At 44.6% G+C, this 18,517-nt stretch overlaps 1 protein-coding gene across 1 annotated transcript in view; it reads left to right on the top strand.

Moving 5' to 3' along the window:
• Positions 1-18,517, top strand: part of CLSTN2 (calsyntenin 2) — an 824,440-nt gene that overhangs the window by 56,909 nt on the left and 749,014 nt on the right. The window lies entirely within an intron of this gene.

The following is an 18,517-nucleotide window of genomic DNA, read 5'->3' as shown; positions in this document are numbered from 1 at the left end:
TCTAAAACTACCCCATTTCACTAGCATTCTCTATGTTAGGCATTCCTTCATCGTCAAATTTCTTGGTGAAGAACAAAATAAAGAAGTCATTAAGCCATTTCCAAGTTTCCTGTTATTGTTTCTCCCTCTTCACTGAGCAATGGGCTTACCCTGTCCTTGGTCTTCCTCTTTCTTCTAATATATGTATAGAATATTTTCTTGTTACCCTTTATGTCCCTAGTTAGATTGAGCTAGTTTTGTGTCTTTGCCTTTCTGATCTTGCCCGTGCATACTTGTGTTGTTTGTTCATATTCATCCTTTGTAATTTGACCTAGTTTCCACTTTTTATGATTCCATTTTTATTTTTGGATCATGCAAGATCTCCAGGTTAAGTCAAAGCAGTCTTTTGCCATACTTTCTATCTTTCCTATGTACTGGAATAGTTTTCTTTTGGGCCCTTGTCACGCACCGACCCGTCTAACCACGTTCTCTAACCCACGTTCTCTAACCCGTCTAACCCTTAGTTCTCTGTTGCAGTAGCCCAACTGGCCCTTACGGGGGCCTTCCAAGACGGAGGGGGACATGGGCCCTCCCCTTCTCCAGATCTCAGCCCAGGACCCTAAGGGTAGGCGTCGTAGATGCGCTGCCCGACCGGGGGGGCGGGCTACGGTCGCAACTCCCCAGTCCCCGGGGTATCCTGACCCCGTCTTGAGCTACTTCCTCCGTCTCGTCTGGTCCCCATTGGTCCTGCTCCGTCCGGCGCGCGGGGGGGGGGGGGGGTGTCACCTCTTCCTGCTGGGCTTGTCCTCCGTCGGTGCCTTCGGTATCCTGTCGGGTCTAGCACGGTCCCAGCGGGTCCCCCCCCCCAGCGCTCTCTGGATCCCCTGTGCCCTCCTCCTCCTCCTCGCTCCCAGTTGGGAGCCATCTTTTGAAGCCGGCGCCCCTTGCCGGGGACTCCGGTGCCTGCGCGCTTGGCCATTGGCTCCACCATCCGGCACTCTGGCGCGGGGCGCGGGATTAGCCTCAGCGGTCCCTGCAGCCCCGTCACAGCCCTTTCATAATGTCCCTTTGAAAAACTGCCAACTCTCTTCAGTTGTTTTCCCTTGTAGTCTTGCTTCCCATGGGATCTCACCTACCAGCTCTCTGAGTTTACTAAAATATGTTTTCCTGAAATCCATTGTCTCTATTTTGCTGCTCTCCCTTCTACCATTCCTTAGAATCATGCACTCTATGATTTCATGTTCGCTTTCACCCAAGCTGCCTTCCACTTTCAAATTCTCAACCAGTTCCTCCCTATTTGTTAACATCAAATCTAGAACAGCTTCCCCTTAGTATCTTTCTCAACCTTCTGAAATAAAAAAAATATCTCCAATGCAGTCCAAGAACTTATTGGACCATTTGCCCTTCTGTGTTAGTTTCTCAGCATATGGCTAAATAGTTGAAGTCTCCCATCACCACCAAATCCTGCGCTTTGGATGATTTTGTGAGTTGTTTAAAAAAAAGCCTCATCCACTTCTTCTGCCAGGGTAGGTGGTCTGTAGTGCACCCCTAGCGTGACATCACCCTTGTTTTTTACTCTTTTAACCTAACCCAGAGACACTCAACAAGTCTGTCTCCTACATCCATCCCCCCTCAGTCCAGTGTAAACATTTTTTATATATAAGGCAACATCTCCTCCCTTTTTTCATGATTCTCCTGCAGAAGTTCTTTGTTTTTCACTTTCTTTTAATATCTTTCCTTTTTCTCAGCTAACTGTTAGTTTTGTGTGTTTATACTGTAAATACTCATCTGTGCAGTAGACATTATTACAATTACCCTAATAAATTTGCCTGTTTTATGGATAAATTCAGTTACTGAGCGAAATGCACTCATGCACAATGCCAAACACTTACCCTTGATCATTTCAAAATATAGCATTAAATTCGCCCCTGTTGTAAGATACTTCTCCTTCCTCCTTTTTTCCCTTTGAATGGACCCAAACAGTACTAGCCAAAAATAAGCCTCAAGTCAGGGTATGTCTACACTACAAAGTTAGTTCGAACTAACGGACGTTAGTTCGAACTAACTTTAATAGGTTCTACACTAGCGCTCCGCTAGTTCGAATTTGAATCGAACTAGCGGAGCGCTTAGTTCGAACTAGGAAAACCTCATTTTACGAGGACTAACGCCTAGTTCGAACTAGCTAGTTCGAACTAAGGGCTGTGTAGCCCTTTAGTTCGAACTAGTGGGAGGCTAGCCCTCCCCAGGTTTCCCTGGTGGCCACTCTGGCCAACACCAGGGAAACTCTATGCCCCCCTCCCGGCCCCGGACCCCTTAAAGGGGCACGGGCTGGCTACGGTGCCCGTGCCAGGTGCAAGCCTGCCAGCACCCAGCTAGCAGACCCTGCACCTGGCACGGCACAGAGCCACCCACCCGATGCCCCCCAGCCCACCCCCTCTTGCCGGGACCAGGCTGGCGGCTCCCGGGAGCTTGCCCTGGACCGCAAGAGGCGGGCACCTTCCTGGGCTAGTGCGGACATCGTGGACCTCGTCCACGATCTCTGCACTAGACACAGGAAAGTGGCCGTCTAGGGCAGGAGAGCTGCCAGCCTGGACACCCAGGACCAGGTGTGCATGAAAATCAAGGGGGTCCACTGAGACCCCCGACACTGAGCCCTGAGCTTAGAATGGCCGTCCTGGGTCAGACCAAAGGTCCATCTAGCCCAGTAGCCTGTCTGCCGACAGCGGCCAACCCTAGGAACCCTGGAGGGGATGGACCGAAGACAGTGACCAAGCCATTTGTCTCGTGCCATCCCTCTCCAGCCTTCCACAAACTTTGGGCAGGGACACCACTCCTACCCTCTGGCTAATAGGACTCCATGGACCCAACCTCCATGACTTGATCTCACTTCCCTTTAAACTCTGTTCTAGTTGTAGCCTTCACAGCCTCCTGCAGCAAGGAGTTCCACAGGTTAACTATTTGCTTTGTCAAGAACAACAACTTTCTCTTACTAGTTTCAAGCCTGCTACCCATTCCTTTCCTTTGGTGTCCTCTAGTCCTTCTTTATGGGAACTCATGAACAACTTTTCTGAATGCACCCTCTCCACCCAACCCCTGCTTTTAGAGACCTCTATCCTGTCCCCCCTCTGTCTCCTCTTTTCTAAGCTGAACAGTCCCAGTCTCTGTAGCCTCTCTTCATCTGGGACCTGTTCCCAACCCCTGATCATTGTAGTTGCCCTCCCCTCTCCCAGCCTTTCTCTTCTCCTCTCCCACCTCCTTTTCCCAGTCTCCCCCAGTTTTGTTCAATAAAGACAGAGTCAATGTTGGAAGAAACGTTATCTTTATTTTGTACATCAGGAAGGGGGGCTAGGGAAGGGTAAGTGGAAGGAGGTGAGGGAGGAATGGGGCACGAGCCCCCGATGGGGAGGACTGGGCTGGCTCTGCGGGCTCCTCACGGTGGAAGCTCTCCTGCAGCCCCCCAATTGCCTCCTCTCCCCAGATGGCAGCCTGCGGCAAGTGCAGCCGGGCTGATGGCCGAGTGGTGTGATGTGCCCAGTGTGGGCACTCAGGGCACTCCAAGCCAGAACTTCTTTGCAAGCGGGGCACCCCTTAGAACTGTGTGTCCGGGGTGGGGGTCGGGACCCTTTAAGCGCAGCCCTCGGCTAGCCTGAGACAGCATCTCCATGCTCTAAGTCCTCCTTTTATGCCCTGCCGGCACTGCTTCCGGCCATCCTTAAGCCCTGTTCAGAGTCCACTCAATGTGGACTTACTAGTTCGAACTAGCAAAACGCTAGTTCGAACTAGTTTTTAGTTCTAGATGCGTTAGTTCGAACTAGCTTAGTTCGAATTAACTAATTCGAACTAAGTTAGTTCGAACTAGCGCTGTAGTGTAGACGTACCCTCATATATTTCCTGCCAGTTGTTTCTATAGCTGCCATGTTTTCATGTCCTCTAAGATTTACTGTTTCCAACTGTAGGACATAAAACTTCATGAACTGAAATCAAGACATCATCATTAGGGTTTCCTTAAGATATATTTTACCTGAACACCAGGGTTACCATAGTAATACTTCATTTGGATTTAGCAGACTGCTTGTTGGCTCCCATGCTATTTTTTCACATGAACAGATAAAGGTATTTCTTTATTTTTTCATAGATTTAAAGGCCAGAAGGACCATTATGATCATCTTGTTTGACTTCCGATATAACACAAGCCATAGAACTCCTCTTCATCCCCAAAATTCCTAATGTACATTTGATAGTAAAACCTCCCATCTTAATTTTAAAAGAGTAAGTGCTGGAGAATGCACTATGACCCTGGATAAATTGCTTCAATAGATAATTATTCTCATCATTAAATCATATGCCGCCTTCATCAAGCCTATCTTTTAATGTAGTCCAGTGGTGCCATCATCCAGGGAAAATCTCCATTTGCTTTGTCCTTAACCCATCCTGCCTGGAACCCCAGTAAAAGGCTGTGTTTGGCAGACTCCTTTGAAAACACACTTCTTTGCTCAAATTCCCTGCTATTTTAGAAACTAGCTGAGAACTGGGCATATAAGTGCTTCATTGGAAATCCATTAATATGATCGAAGAGGCCTCTCAAATCCAGTTGCATTTCACTTGTGACCATAACATAATAATGTGGTTATTTTATTTTAGCTGTGGTTCTTGCCAATCTCTTACTGAATATGCTCTCTTGGGACACTCAGAAAACCAAATTTGATTATTTCTATGGTGGCTTCAGCTTCTGTATTATTTGTCCTGGTAGTTTAACTCCCCTGCAAGTAAATTAAAGGTAACCCAATACAATAGCTATTTTCTGTCCTCTCTCTCAATATTTCAACAAATATCTTTAAAATAAACAATACTTTTCTTATCCTATCACACTCACAGTTTTCCCCCATCTGATCAATAAATTGAGGGAAGGACTCCCAAATTCCTTTGTATTTCCTATTGAGTCAAATTGCAAAAAACTTCCAACTAGCATTCCTGTCAGAGAGCAATCTACACTTTAAATGGTCAGCCCTCGTGTCCTGAATACAAATGAGGTGCTGGTCTATTGATTTATAAATCACTGGAGTGAAAGAATGAAAAATGAACATCTTGCCCTCATGAACTCACCTAGTTGTGGACGGATAAAGAACGCATGCCAGCCATGCTGATTATTTTGTACTCACTGAATGAGGCTGTTACACATTTTTATGCTGTCTTCATAAAATTGCTCCCCAAACCAAGATTAAGTGTATCAGTAACGTGTGTTGCTCTATCCATGGAATAAATGCTTATTAGCAACCCAAATAAGAACCCTTTCAGGCCCTCCTCTTCCTTCCCTTTCTTGGCTAGGAAACTATTGTTACAACACAGAAAAAGGCAATGCAAATACCACAGAGAGATCATGGCCCAGAGAAAACAAGGTAATGAAAGTTAATGGAACTCTACCTATCCTTTCCAAATCTGATGAATGGTAAAACTGCCATTCATTTCAGCAAGGGCTGAATCAGGCTTATCTAGCTTGCTAACAGAAGCCTGGTGCATATACCAAGTTAATGTGGAAAATTTCCCTTGGAAATAATACCTTGGTACTGTGAGAATCAAAGTAAAAGGGGTCTGTTAAAAATGCAGTTATTGAGAAAGAATAAATTAGTGCTAGTAGTAAAACAAATCAAAGCATTCCTAAAGGCTGTGACATCTTAAAAATCTTTTTTATGATCTGGTCTCTATTAACTCTGTTATGCACAAAGCAGATATATTATGAATTAAGCAACTTGTCAGATTGCTAATTCAGTGAGGACTTGAATGCCAATTGCCTGTGTATCAAGTATCACAATGGAATTTGCTTACAAAAGAAAGGCAGGCACCGGAAAGAATGAGAAATCAAGTGTTTTTGGTAAGACATATGGGATTCATGCTTTACTGAGCCACCCCTGTTAAACTGTGTGTCCATCTAGCCATCTGTGAGTCTGTTTTGTTTGTTCAAGAAATCCTCCTAAATGGTAAGAGGTAGGACCACCAAATTTGGTACGCAGCTTTCTTTTATCATAACTTAAAGCAAGGGCGGGGATCCTCAGGCCCAGGGACTAGATGCAGCCCTCAGCTTGTCTGGATCTGGCCCCCGAGTCTCAAGGCTCCCTTGCAGCATTGGGGAGCCCCTACTGGTGGATCAGCCCCCCCTCTCCCCACTGCTCCATCATAGTGCTCCCCCAGGCTCTGGTGTGTGAGGAGAATGTGGGGAGTGTCTTTCTCCTTCTCAGTCAGGGGTCACATCAGTGAGGGTTTTTTGGTTTGTTTTATTCTCGCTTATGTGTGGCCCCCGGCTGATTGTTCTGTGGGTCAGCAGCCCCTGACCAAAAAAAGGTTCCCCACTCTTGACTTAAATCAAGGTAAGGTTTTGGTTGTGCCAGGAAAATGGGATATGCTTGGAATTTGATTGTTTCTGGGGTCTGGTAGGAGGGAAATTTATACTGTAGAATGACCACATGGGGGCAGCAAGGGGTCAGAGATAGGGACCAGAACAATCTATAACCCCATTGGGACAGCAGGGGGTAGCAATGAAGAAAGGAACAGCTATCTCCTGTATATTTCAGAGAGATTGTTTGTGTGTCTGTTCTCTGTGTGTCTATCTACCCCTCAGCTGGGAGATATATACCCCTACCTTGTCTGTGCCCTCAGCAGTGGCCATGGACAGGTGCTTCTCCCCTGGCCCAAGCTACTGCAATGAGAGACGACTAGAAAAGTCCTTTCTCCCAGGGGCACTCTCCATACTGAACCACTCATTCCCCAGTCCCAACCCAGAACAACCTAAGAACACAAAACTTATTTGATTAAAAGACCTAGCAATGCTGTGTAAATCTTCTAGTTATTTATATTGCAACCCCCACTAACAGGATTAGTCATATATAAAGACCCACAGGAAATTTATTTTAAAAACTGTTTAACTTAACCAGTACACCATAAACATTTATAATAATAATCTGTGCCAAATGAATTCCCTTTCACAAAGTGGGAACTTTATTTTTCTACAGTTCCATTACTTTATGGCATTAAACCACATATATGTGAAGGACATCATGTCTTGAAAGCCATACCATTATGGAATATGTATAGTCTATCCTGATTGGGATTTAGATTGAAGATTCTTAAGGAATATGTTAGATGCCCGTGACAGACCCAGACAAGCTGGCTGCAACACTAATGGGGGAAAGACATGCTGGGGCTTGGGTAAACAGCTTTCTCTTCCCTGAGTAATAAAAAGGCCTAACCTAAGTGCAGCATAATCAGGCAGGCACCTGGGATTGATTAGAGCTTGCTAGATGCTATAGGCTAATTAGACACCTGCAGCCAATTATGCCTGTGGAGCTGCTTTAAAAGGTCCCTCCTCCAAGGCAAGGAAGGTGGTAAGCCAAAAGAGAGGACTGGAAGGAGGAAGTGCAGTGCAGAAGAGCTGTGTGGATGTGAGCTGAGGACTAACGAACAGGTACCAAAGAAAAAGTGCTGGGAGGGATCATTTGGAGAAGTAGCCCAAGGAAAAGTTGCCAGATTGAGAGTGGCAGTAACCATGTCTGTTGCTGCTGCTTTAGCGTCCCTGGGCTGGAATCTAGAGTAGTAGGCAGGCCCTGGTTTCCCCCGAACCTCCCCACGATATCACAAAAATCTGTCTCCGAGAAGGGAGATCAGGACTCCAGAGGGGATTTTACCCCAAAGTTATGAACTAGCCTGTGATGAGTATGGCTCTGTAGTCTGTGGCTCCTGCCTCCAGTAAAGAGAAAGAGGCCATGTGCAGGGCCACAGTGAGCCTCTGAGGATAACACTATTTGCCATTAGCTTGAGACTTGCAGGAAACAGCTGGAGCTTTGCCACATGCCACAGGAAGTCGTATTGGAAATTCAGTGGATGTACCCTTATGTCTGGGTCTGTACAGTGCTGCTAAAAATAGTATCCTTTACATGAGACCAGCAATTATTATCTGATTACAAAATTCACAGCCACTTGCACAAGAGTAGAGGAGTTAAACTGACCGTTATGAACAAATTCAAGTGCGGTTTATTGAATTTTGCCTACCTGGAAAATCCTCCTCTAGGCTTCAGTAGCGAAGTTGTTCTTCATTCTCAAAACCTGTTAAATACTGTAATTAATGTGGACTATTATAATCACCTGTAAGGTTGAACCAAGCATGAGAATGACAGGTGAGAGACTGCTGTACTAGTGATGAGATTTGTGTATTCTTTTTAAAGCATTTACTGCCACAGTTGAGATCAGCATTGGCTTTCAAACTAGAGACCTGTCGATTCAAATAAGAGGGGCTCCCGACTGAATACTGTTTGTGACGGAGCCCTGATCTATGCTAGAGAGTTATTTTGAAATATCTCCCCTTATTTCAAAATAACAAGGCAAGCGTCTACACTACCAAGCCCGTTATTTCAAAATAATGGGCTTGTTATTTCACAATACTAACTCCTGCTTGTAAAGAGGAATAGTGCTTATTTCAGGATTGTTATTTTGATATAGCATTAGTGTAGACGCTCAGCTGCTGTTATTTTGAAATAATTGGCCTTCAGAGGCCTCTCACAGCTACCCTTGTGGTCACTCTTGTCACACACCTGACAATTCCTGTGTTCCCCTTCTCCTGCTGATTAAAGCGGAGAAGGGGACAGGGACAGATGTTTTCTCTGTGTGGGATGCTGCCAGTTCTGGACCCAGTGTATGCGGGACATGGAAGAAAACCAAACCGCCCTGTCCCCCTGTCTCATCTGCAGGCTCCTGGCCTGGCTGGCACCTTCCCATGCCTGCTTGTCCCCAGGACATACAGATAGCAAGGCTCCCCAAGAATGTCTTCAGAAAAGTTCCCACTGTCTAGGCAACAGATGGCTTACTCAAAGTGCATCACCATCATCTAAACTGAAACCCTGTTGTCAGCTCAGAGATTCGGAGTAGGCTTCATGAATAGTGTCTCCTAGGACGACTGCCATTCTCATTTTTTATTTAAAGCTGGGCTAGCTGTGAGTGTGACGTGTCCATCACCTCCCGTGCCATCTTCCCAACCCTGCAAGATGCACAGGCGGAGGAGAACCTGTGAGGACCTGATTTGGGAACACATGGACTGCCTCTGTTCTCTCAGACAGAGCTTCAGCAAGGAGCACCAGGCTGACCGCAAGCTGAGGAGGACCATGTGGTTAGGTCTAAACTACACCACTCTGTCAGCAGAGGGATGTAAATTAGACATATCAGAAGTGCAAATGAAGCCGGGATTTAAATATCCCATGCTTCATTTGCATAATGGCAGCTGCCGCTTTTTTTTTAAACGGGGATTTTCAAAAAAATCCGGCAGTTTAGATGGGGCATTTTCGACAGAAATGTCCTGTTTTGAAAGATCTTGTACTCCTGAGTACACCGGAATATTCAGGAGTACAGGATCTTTTGAAACAGGGCATTTCTGTCGAAAATGCCCCATCTAAACTGCCGTTTTTTTCGAAAAGTCCCATTTAAAAAAAAAGCAGCGGCCGCCATTATTCAAACGAAGCACAGGATATTTAAGTCCCGGCTACATTTTCACTTCCGATATGTCTAATTTACATCCCTCTGCTGACAGAGGGGTGTAGTTTAGACGTAGCCTGTGGGAGCAGCAGCCATGCCAGCATGAGGTCATGTGCTCCTCAGTAACATCAGTCATGGAGTGCATGGTTGCGAGTATGGAGCAGTCCACCTCCCCACACCTGTCACCCCTCCAATTCCCTGCACTTGCCCCTGCACCTTCTCTCGCCCCCCTCCCCCGGTTTCTCCTCCTAGCCACCCTCCAGGGGCTGCCAGGGACCATAAACATGTAGAAGTGGGATGTCCTGGGCAGCTGAAGCCTCCTGAAGTACCTGAGCCAGGCACCAGTCCCAGCCCCATCCCTGAGCCCTTTTACCACTTCCTCCCCCCTTTTCTCTCCTCCCCCATTCTAGGTTCTTTCCCTGTCCCTCCCCTGTTGTATATTCCCTGAATAAAACATGGGTACGTCTACACTACAACGTTAATTCGAACTAACTTAGTTCGAATTAGTTAATTTGAACTAAGCTAATTCGAACTAACGCGTCTAGAACTAAAAACTAGTTCGAATTAGTGTTTTGCTAATTCGAACTAGCAAGTCCACATTGAGTGGACCCTGAACAGGGCTTAAGGATGGCCGGAAGCAGTGCCGGCAGGGCATCAGAGGAGGACTTAGAGCATGGAGATGCTGTCTCAGGCTAGCCGAGGGCTGCGCTTAAAGGTTCCCGACCCCCACCCCGGACAGACAGTTCTCAGGGGTGCCCCGCTTGCAAAGCAGTCCTGGCTTGGATTGCCCGGAGTACCCACACTGGGCACATCACACCACTCGGCCATCAGCCTGGCTGCACTTGCCGCAGGCTGCCATCTGGGGAGAGAGGGCAATCGGGGGGCTGCAGGAGAGCTTCCACCCCCAGAAGCCCGCAGAGCCAGCCCAGTCCTCCCCATCGGGGGCTCGTACCCCATTCCTCCCTCACCTCCTTCCACTTACCCGTCCCTAGCCCCCCTTCTTATTGATGTACAAAATAAAGATAACGTTTCTTCCAACATTGACTCTGTCTTTATTGAACAAAACTGGGGGAGACTGGGAAAAGGAGGTGGGAGAGGGGAAGAGAAAGGCTGGGAGAGGGGAGGGCAACTAACATGATCAGGGGTTGGGAACAGATCCCAGATGAAGAGAGGTTACAGAGACTGGGACTGTTCAGCTTAGAAAAGAGGAGATGGAGCGGGGACAGGATAGAGGTCTCTAAAAGCAGGGGTTGGGTAGAGAGGGTGCATTCAGAAAAGTTCTTCATGAGTTCCCATAAAGAAGGACTAGAGGACACCAAAGGAAAGGAATGGGTAGCAGGCTTCAAACTAGTAACAGAAAGTTGTTCTTCACAAAGCAAATAGTTAACCTGTGGAACTTCTTGCTGCAGGAGGCTGTGAAGGCTACAACTAGAACAGAGTTTAAAGGGAAGTGAGATCAAGTCATGGAGGTTGGGTCCATGGAGTAGTCTTAGCCAGGGGGTAGGAGTGGTGTCCCTGCCCAAAGTTTGTGGAAGGCTGGAGTGGGATGGCATGAGACAAATGGCTTGGTCACTGTCTTCGGTCCATCCCCTCCAGGGTCCCTAGGGTTGGCCGCTGTCAGCAGACAGGCTACTGGGCTAGATGGACCATTGGTCTGACCCAGGACGGCCATTGTAAGCTCAGGGCTCAGGGTCGGGGGTCTCAGTGGACCCCCTTGATTTTCATGCACACCTGCTCCTGGGTGGCCAGGCTGGCAGCTCTCCTGCCGTAGACGGCCACTTTCCTGTGCCTAGTGCGGAGATCGTGGACGAGGTTCAAATTCGAACTAGCGGAGTGCTAGTGTAGCGGCTATGAATGTTAGTTCGAACTAACGTCCGTTAGTTCGAACTAACATTGTAGTGTAGACATACCCCATGAGAGTTGCTTTTTCCAAACAAAAAAGGCTTTTGTATTTGTACTGCGGGGGAATGAGAAGGGAGCAGGGAACAGGAGGGCAATGCAGGGATCCCTCGTGAGGAAGCTCGGGAGAGAGTCTCTCACAGCTGGTGTTGGCTGAAACTCTCCCTCAAGGCCTCCAGGATGAGCACAGCTCCTGATGTGCTCACAGAATGGCACATTCTCCAGCTGCTCAGCATCTGTCCCGCATCCTGGCAGTAAAGTCTCCTGCTTGCTCTCGCATATGTTGCAGAGCACACAGCAGGCTGCCAGCACCTGGGGGGATGTTTCATTTGCAGAGGTGCAGGCTGATGAAGAGACTCTGGAACCTCCCGTTGAGGAGGCCAATGCATACTTGACCACCATGCAGCACCTGCTGAGCTTGGCATTGAAGGTTTCTTTGGTGGGGTCCAGTTTGTCTATGTAGAGCTTCATCAGCCAGGAAATCAAGGGATATGCTGCATCACCCACAATGCACATGGATGTGTTGACAATCCTGTGTGCATTGTGCATCCTGTGGAAGAGACTTCAGTGCTGATGTACATCTATGGGAGAGGCTTGAGTTCCAGGATACACGGAACTCTGACTCCCTGATGTAAATGTTTGTGAACCAGCCCTTGTGCTTCACAAAAGACTGCAACACCATCAAAAAGTACCCCTTTCTATTGATGTGTTTGGATGTACAGTGGCTGCAGGCCAAGATGGGCATGTAGATGCTGTCAATGGCCCTCCCACAGTTGGGGAAGCCCATGGTGGCAAAGGCAGCGATGATGGGGTCTACGTTGCCCAGGGTGATGAGCCTCTGCAACAGGATGGTGTTGATGACCTCAACCACCTATAGAGTCATAGAAATTTAGAATCATAGGGTTGGAAGAGACCTCGGGAGGACACCAAGTTCAACCCCCTACCCAAAGCAGGACCAACTCTAGCTAAACTATCCCAGCCAGGGCTTTGTCAAGCTGGGACTGAAAAACCTCTAGGGATGGAGTTTCCACCACCTCCCTAGGGAACCCACTCTAGTGCTTCACCACCCTCCTAGGGAAATAGTCAAATCTGCATGAGCACAGCCCAACCATGGATTTCCCCATGCCAAACTGGTTCCCAACAGAGTAGTATCTGTCCGGTGTGGTGAGCTTCCAGAGTATAATGGCAACATGCTTCTGCAGGGGGATGGCGGGTCTCAGGTGGGTGTCCCATTGCCTGAGGGCAGGGATGAGCCACTTACAGAGCTCCAGGAAGATGGCCTTCCACATGCAAAAGTGCTGGTCATCCCACCAGTGCAGGACAATGCAGTCCCACAGTCAGAACTAGTATCCCTCCACCAAAAGTAGCATTCCACGGTGTGCAGAGGATGGAAGGGAATTCGGTGCATCAGGAGTGCCAGGGCCTGGGTAAAGAGGTTCTCTGGTCCATCCTGGTCATTGTGGTCCTGAAGCGCCATATGGGCAGTCTGCATTAACTGAGCCATGAGTCTCAGCACAAGGCCCAAGAACCTGGCACTGCTTTTCAGCAGCTCTGGCTCCATGATGAGAGTTTTGTGGTGTTCCCAAGGGCAACCAGAGCACATGGCATAAGTTTGGTGTTCCACAAGAGGGTAGTCAGTGGAGAAGTGGTGTGTGAGATGCAGCTGTAGAGAGCATGGGTCTTAGCTAACTTGAGGAAGCAGCCACAGGAAGTGACTGTGCTCTTGATGCTCTCCCTGGAGTGCTTCTAGGGGCTTGAAATGTGATTCAGCCTCCAATCAGCATGGACACACTATTTCGATATAATTCTGCCCTATTTTGATGGTGCCTCATAGCGTGGATGCACTATTTTGAAGTAGTTATTTCAGGAGGTATTAGTTTGAAATAAATAGTTTCCCAGTATAGACATGTCCTGAGAGACCTATGGCTCAAGTCGAATGATCATCAGATTCCCTGCCATCCATGTTATTTCCAAATTTTGGAAAGAGCTAAGTGTGGTAAATTATTCAAGTGAAAGGGGGATTTGGGACAGAAAATTTGAAATTGTTGCACTTGTTTAGTTACTTCATTTGGGACTTCCATGGGTAACCATCAGTACGAGAAACTGAATTGCAGTCCTTGATAGCAATAGGTTGCATTTTCTATTCTCTAGAAAGTTCAATCACTGAGCTGGCTTTAGCTGAAATAATGCAAATTTGGCTGCTTTTGATTTGTCCCTGTAAAGTTATCATCATCTTTACTACATTTGCAAAATATTTCCAGTAAAGTGTTCCAGCTATACATAAGGGCTGTGTCTACATTGGCAAGATTTTGCGCAAAACCGGCTGCTTTTGCACAAAATCTTGCCGCCTGTCTACACTGGCCATGAGTATTTGCGCAAGAACACTGATGTTCTACTGTATGAAATCAGTGCTTCTTGCACAAATACTCGGACGCTCCCGCTCAGGGATAAGTCCTCTTGTGCAAGTGTTCTTGCACAAGTGGCCAGTGTAGACAGGTAACGTCAATTTCTTGTTCAAGAAAACCTGATGGCTAAAATGGCCATCGGAGTTTTCTTGCGCAAGAGAGCGTCTACACTGGCACGGATGCTTTTGCGCAAAAGCAAATCTTTTGCGCAAAGGCACATGCCAGTATAGACGCTCTCTTGCGCAAATACTTTTAACGGAAAAACTTTTCCGTTAAAAGTATTTGCGCAAAATCATGCCAGTGTAGATGCAGCCAAGAAGAAGATTGTTGCAGAGGATAAGAAATGTTCATTTGGATTTCTAAAGACAATGTACCTTTATTTAATGTGTGCTAATGCAGTATTTTTCTGCTTAATTAACTTTGTTAATAATATTAAAGAGAAGCTACAAAACTGGCACTTCCTTAATTCAGGGGATCTGAACTCCAGCATCTTCTCTTGAGGGCCACAGGAAATGTGCATTATCGTGAGTGTTCTGGCCTAAGTGAGGCAAGGGAGCTGATGTACTGTATTTTTCTCCTCCACAGTGACTCTTAAGAAAAATGAAACAATCTGATCGAAACCACAAACCAGACACAAAAGGAAAATATGACCTTAGATCTGTTTCTTGTACAAAGGAAATGACTAGACAAGAGGGGGAAAAGCTGCATTTAGCTCTGTCTACTTTTTCCTTTGGTCCTGTGTGTCATTCCTCCTGAGGACGCTGATGGCTAAGCAAGGCAGCTGCACTCTTTCCCAAAGGCTCTACTGACCCTCTTTCTGATCTCAAAGGCTCAAGGGGAAGTTGATGCCATTTTACTAACTCATAGAAGATATTCTTCTTTAAAGTAGCATCTGGCTCACTCCATTGGCAGCTGTGTTGCCTCTGGGATTACTTACTGGTTAGACTTGCAGTCTTGTGCAGCAGAATACTGTTTGTATAAATACCTCTTTTAAATTAGTTAGAATTCACATACTGAGCAGCGCCTTGTCCCAGGCATTTCAGAGGACCCAGGGTTTCATTGCTATCAATATCCTGGCTAACAAGACTAAAACTAGATTACATGTGCCTGCATCTTCTACAATCACATCCTGTGACTGTGGTGTAGACAGAAGATGAAATAAAGATCCAATAGAGAGATATGTTACTTTATATCTGTCTTACATGGCATCTCGTAGAATTTTTGACCATATAGAACCCAAATCCATTGTGTACCCATTGTTTTTCTGACTCTGAAAGATTTGTACCCAATAGTTCACACTGATTAACTTTGCACTCTAATGCAATGCCAAAACTGTTAAGTTACTTCCTTACAGGAATTTTGGAATTTAGATAAGATCAAAATAATAGAGAATAGAGTCTGGATTCACTTGGCTATCTGCTGCACTAATTCCTTTAGCATTCTTAGTGCAGTGGATTCTTTGGGTGAATGGTTCCATATCCAAAAAGCTCCAAGGACAGAGGGCATCCTTGCCATATGCCTTTTGACTGAATGAAAACAGAGTGTATCCATGAAGCCTCATTTCCTGTTATGAAAATGATTGTATCTATCTACGACTGCTGCACACCACTTCTCTATATTCTTAGACTGCCATTACATAATTCTACTCTACTTGAACAAAGGGTTTCTCCATTTCTAATGGTAATAACATACATGGGTCTTTGTCTGATCAGGCAGAATGGATAATCCCCCAACATTCATTGTGTTTTCACTGTCACACAAAAAACCCTGTCTCATCTTAAGAGGGCAGTATTTTTTTAACCTGTTTGCCAAAACTTTTTGCTAATATTTATATCCTGGGATTTAATAGGCAAAATGGGTTAGTAGGAGGGGCATATTATCTTTCTCTGATTTAGAAAGCCCATCAATGTAACACTGAAAATCTCTCTCAATGGGAACATTCTTGAGATGACTGATGAAATTTTGCAGGATGCTTATGTAAGCCGTGGCTTTCACTTGTATGTTTAAGTCTGAAATAGTGGCCCCTACCTTTTATGCCATTATGATTTCTTTAAAGACTTTCTAATTGAAGTTTCCAAAGTGCTCTGTGGTTATCAAACTGTGTTCCTATTGCAGCCAATTGCCATTGACGCCAATGGGAGCAGAATCCTGTCAATGTTAACACTTGAAAATTCCACCTTTTGGCTACTTATGGATGGCCAGACTTATACACATTATCATAGTACTACAAATATATAGTACTTGCTGCTTTGAAGTGTATGATATCTGAATCTGGTCATTTGCTATGTGGGAGGAGTATTTTTTCCCTCGGGAAACATTTAATTTCTGAGCCAGATGTTTGTCTTGTTTATTTCTTTTCTCATAATATTCCTGCTCCCTTTCCAGTTTGATTTTTTTGAGCTATTTCATTTTCCTCTTGCATTTTGCAATTGTTGAAAAATATTATTTGATTCTATTTATAGAATGTTTTAGCCTATTTGTTGCCTTTTTAAGAGCTATTCAGTTTTTCTTTCTTTCTGTTTCTATCTTCTTTTTTTTTAATTTGGGAAGCTCTGCAAACCAGCCTCATTTAATGTTGGCTTAATAATTACGTTAAAGTATGTAAGGTTGTTACTTTTTTGACTAGCATCTTCTCTTTAAAGATTCTGCAAAAGGGTATGAAGTATGATTAAAATAGATCAATGATGGGTGATAGAAGCTAGTTTGTTAGGAAACATGGGAATGGGATGAGATACTACAATTTGGTATTTCCAGAGATGTTGTTATTCCCAACAAATGGAAAGAGAAAGTAGCTGATGAAAACATGTCATTGAACATTTATTTATTTGCAAGCAGGAGAAAAGTGTATTTTTTATCATTAAGACTCTAGCCATCTTTCTCAGACTGTTGATTAAGACTTTTGACTGAAATAACACTTACTGCATTGCCCTCAGAAATGTTATCAAACCTATGACATTTTTGTTTCAGTGTAGAAGTATAACAAGTTCATCTCATCTAGAAGAACCTGTAGGAGAATTTTTTCTATCATGGGTTGCGAGCATGTATGAATAATATGGCAAACATTTTTGCCACTAACGTTCCTTTTAAAAACATACAGGGGCCTTCCTCATCTTTTCATTGCTCTTTTATTTAAACTCTCATATGTGAGGGGTGAAAGTGTTCAACACCTCTTTTCTCTACATTTCTTACAAGAGGATAATATGTCACTGTATTTTCTTAATTGCATGTAAGGCCTTCTGTCATTTTATATTATTAACTGTAATTGAATGAATCATTAATATTTTATATTTTGCTATTATTTTGTATAAACAATCAATACATTTGCCATATAATATCTGGGAATGGGAGATGTTGTCTTATTTTCGTGAGTCACTGAACATAAGAAATTTTACAGGCTATGATTTGTTTTCTTGACATAACTATTTTTTATATTGCTTTTTTAAATTCTGGTGTACTGCTCAATATCAAGCTTGTTTTAAATTTTGATTCATCTTTTAAGCCAATACAACAACATGAAAAAAATAAACACCCTTTCTTTTTCCTCCCATCTTCCCAGCCTGTGTTTTTATCAGGGGGTATACTTACTCAAATCCAGTCAATCAGTCTCAGTGCATGGAAGGCATTAACCACTGCTAGGGACACTGCACCCACAGCCATTAAAGACAAGTCTGTTATCTTTCTGTGGAGTGGTGGTGAAGGATTTTACTGTTTCCCATAGGTACCCTATCCTACTAGATTGGTTAACGGCACCTCCTGCTTCCCTTTTCAGGAGAGTTCTCTCCTATATTTTTTTCTATCCTCCCTTTGCCCAACAACACTTTATTAGCTAATATTTAGTTTACAATAGATAATCTATTGTCCTTTGTATTAATATTTTTATTGTCCCTTGATTTGAGCAACTGAGGTTCATGTGATTTATGTTCCCATTCCTGAATTTTACAACTTATTACAGCCAAGCCATTCGAATCCTCATTTGTTTGAGTGTTCTAAAGTGACACTAAAGACCTTTGTGCTTCTTTTTCTTGGCAGCCTTCCATGCATTTTTCTTTTGCTTCTCCTTGGTATTGTCCCACTGACACTCAATTTGTCTTTCCAGAAGCAGCCCCAAGCATTTTATTTTAAGAACTTTTTCTTTTTCTTTCTTTCTTTCTTTCTTTCTTTCTTTCTTTCTTTCTTTCTTTCTTTCTTTCTTTCTTTCTTTCTTTCTTTCTTTCTCACAAAAGTTTGAGGTAGAAATATATACATTTAAATGGAGAAGTCAAATCTGCATCATTTTGCTTTTTCTTAGTCCTTAGGTTACCTCTCCTATTTTTCTGCACAACCTCAGGGTTGTAGTTTTTAAATTGAGAAATATCTGCATGTTGTGTCCTTTACAGCAGATCTTTTGCTCCCTAGCATTTTTTAAATCAGGTGATAATAATGTGATTTAATTATATCCCTGGAGTGATTCTTTTACACCTGTGTGAGTGTAGTGAGAGGTGGGGAAAGGGAAATTAGGGCTCTGAGATTTCTATCTATAATTACCTTATCTGCTCTTCTCATATATAAAACTGCCTTAATGATATTCTGCACTAATAGATTATTTTTCACCAAGTTCTCAGAGTATCATGTTATTCTCACTTTTGTTCCTGCTTTCACTGTTCTCCATTTTATCAACTTTAGAAATCCTGACTTGGTTCTGTTTCTTCAGAAGAGATTCTGGCCTGCAGATTCAATACCTC

Source organism: Pelodiscus sinensis, chromosome 10, assembly GCF_052426305.1.
Source record: "Pelodiscus sinensis isolate ZL-2025 chromosome 10, ASM5242630v1, whole genome shotgun sequence".
In the NCBI taxonomy this organism is placed as follows: domain Eukaryota; kingdom Metazoa; phylum Chordata; order Testudines; family Trionychidae; genus Pelodiscus; species Pelodiscus sinensis.
Note: the sequence above shows the minus strand (reverse complement) of the source record. Positions and strands in the feature narration are given on the sequence as shown.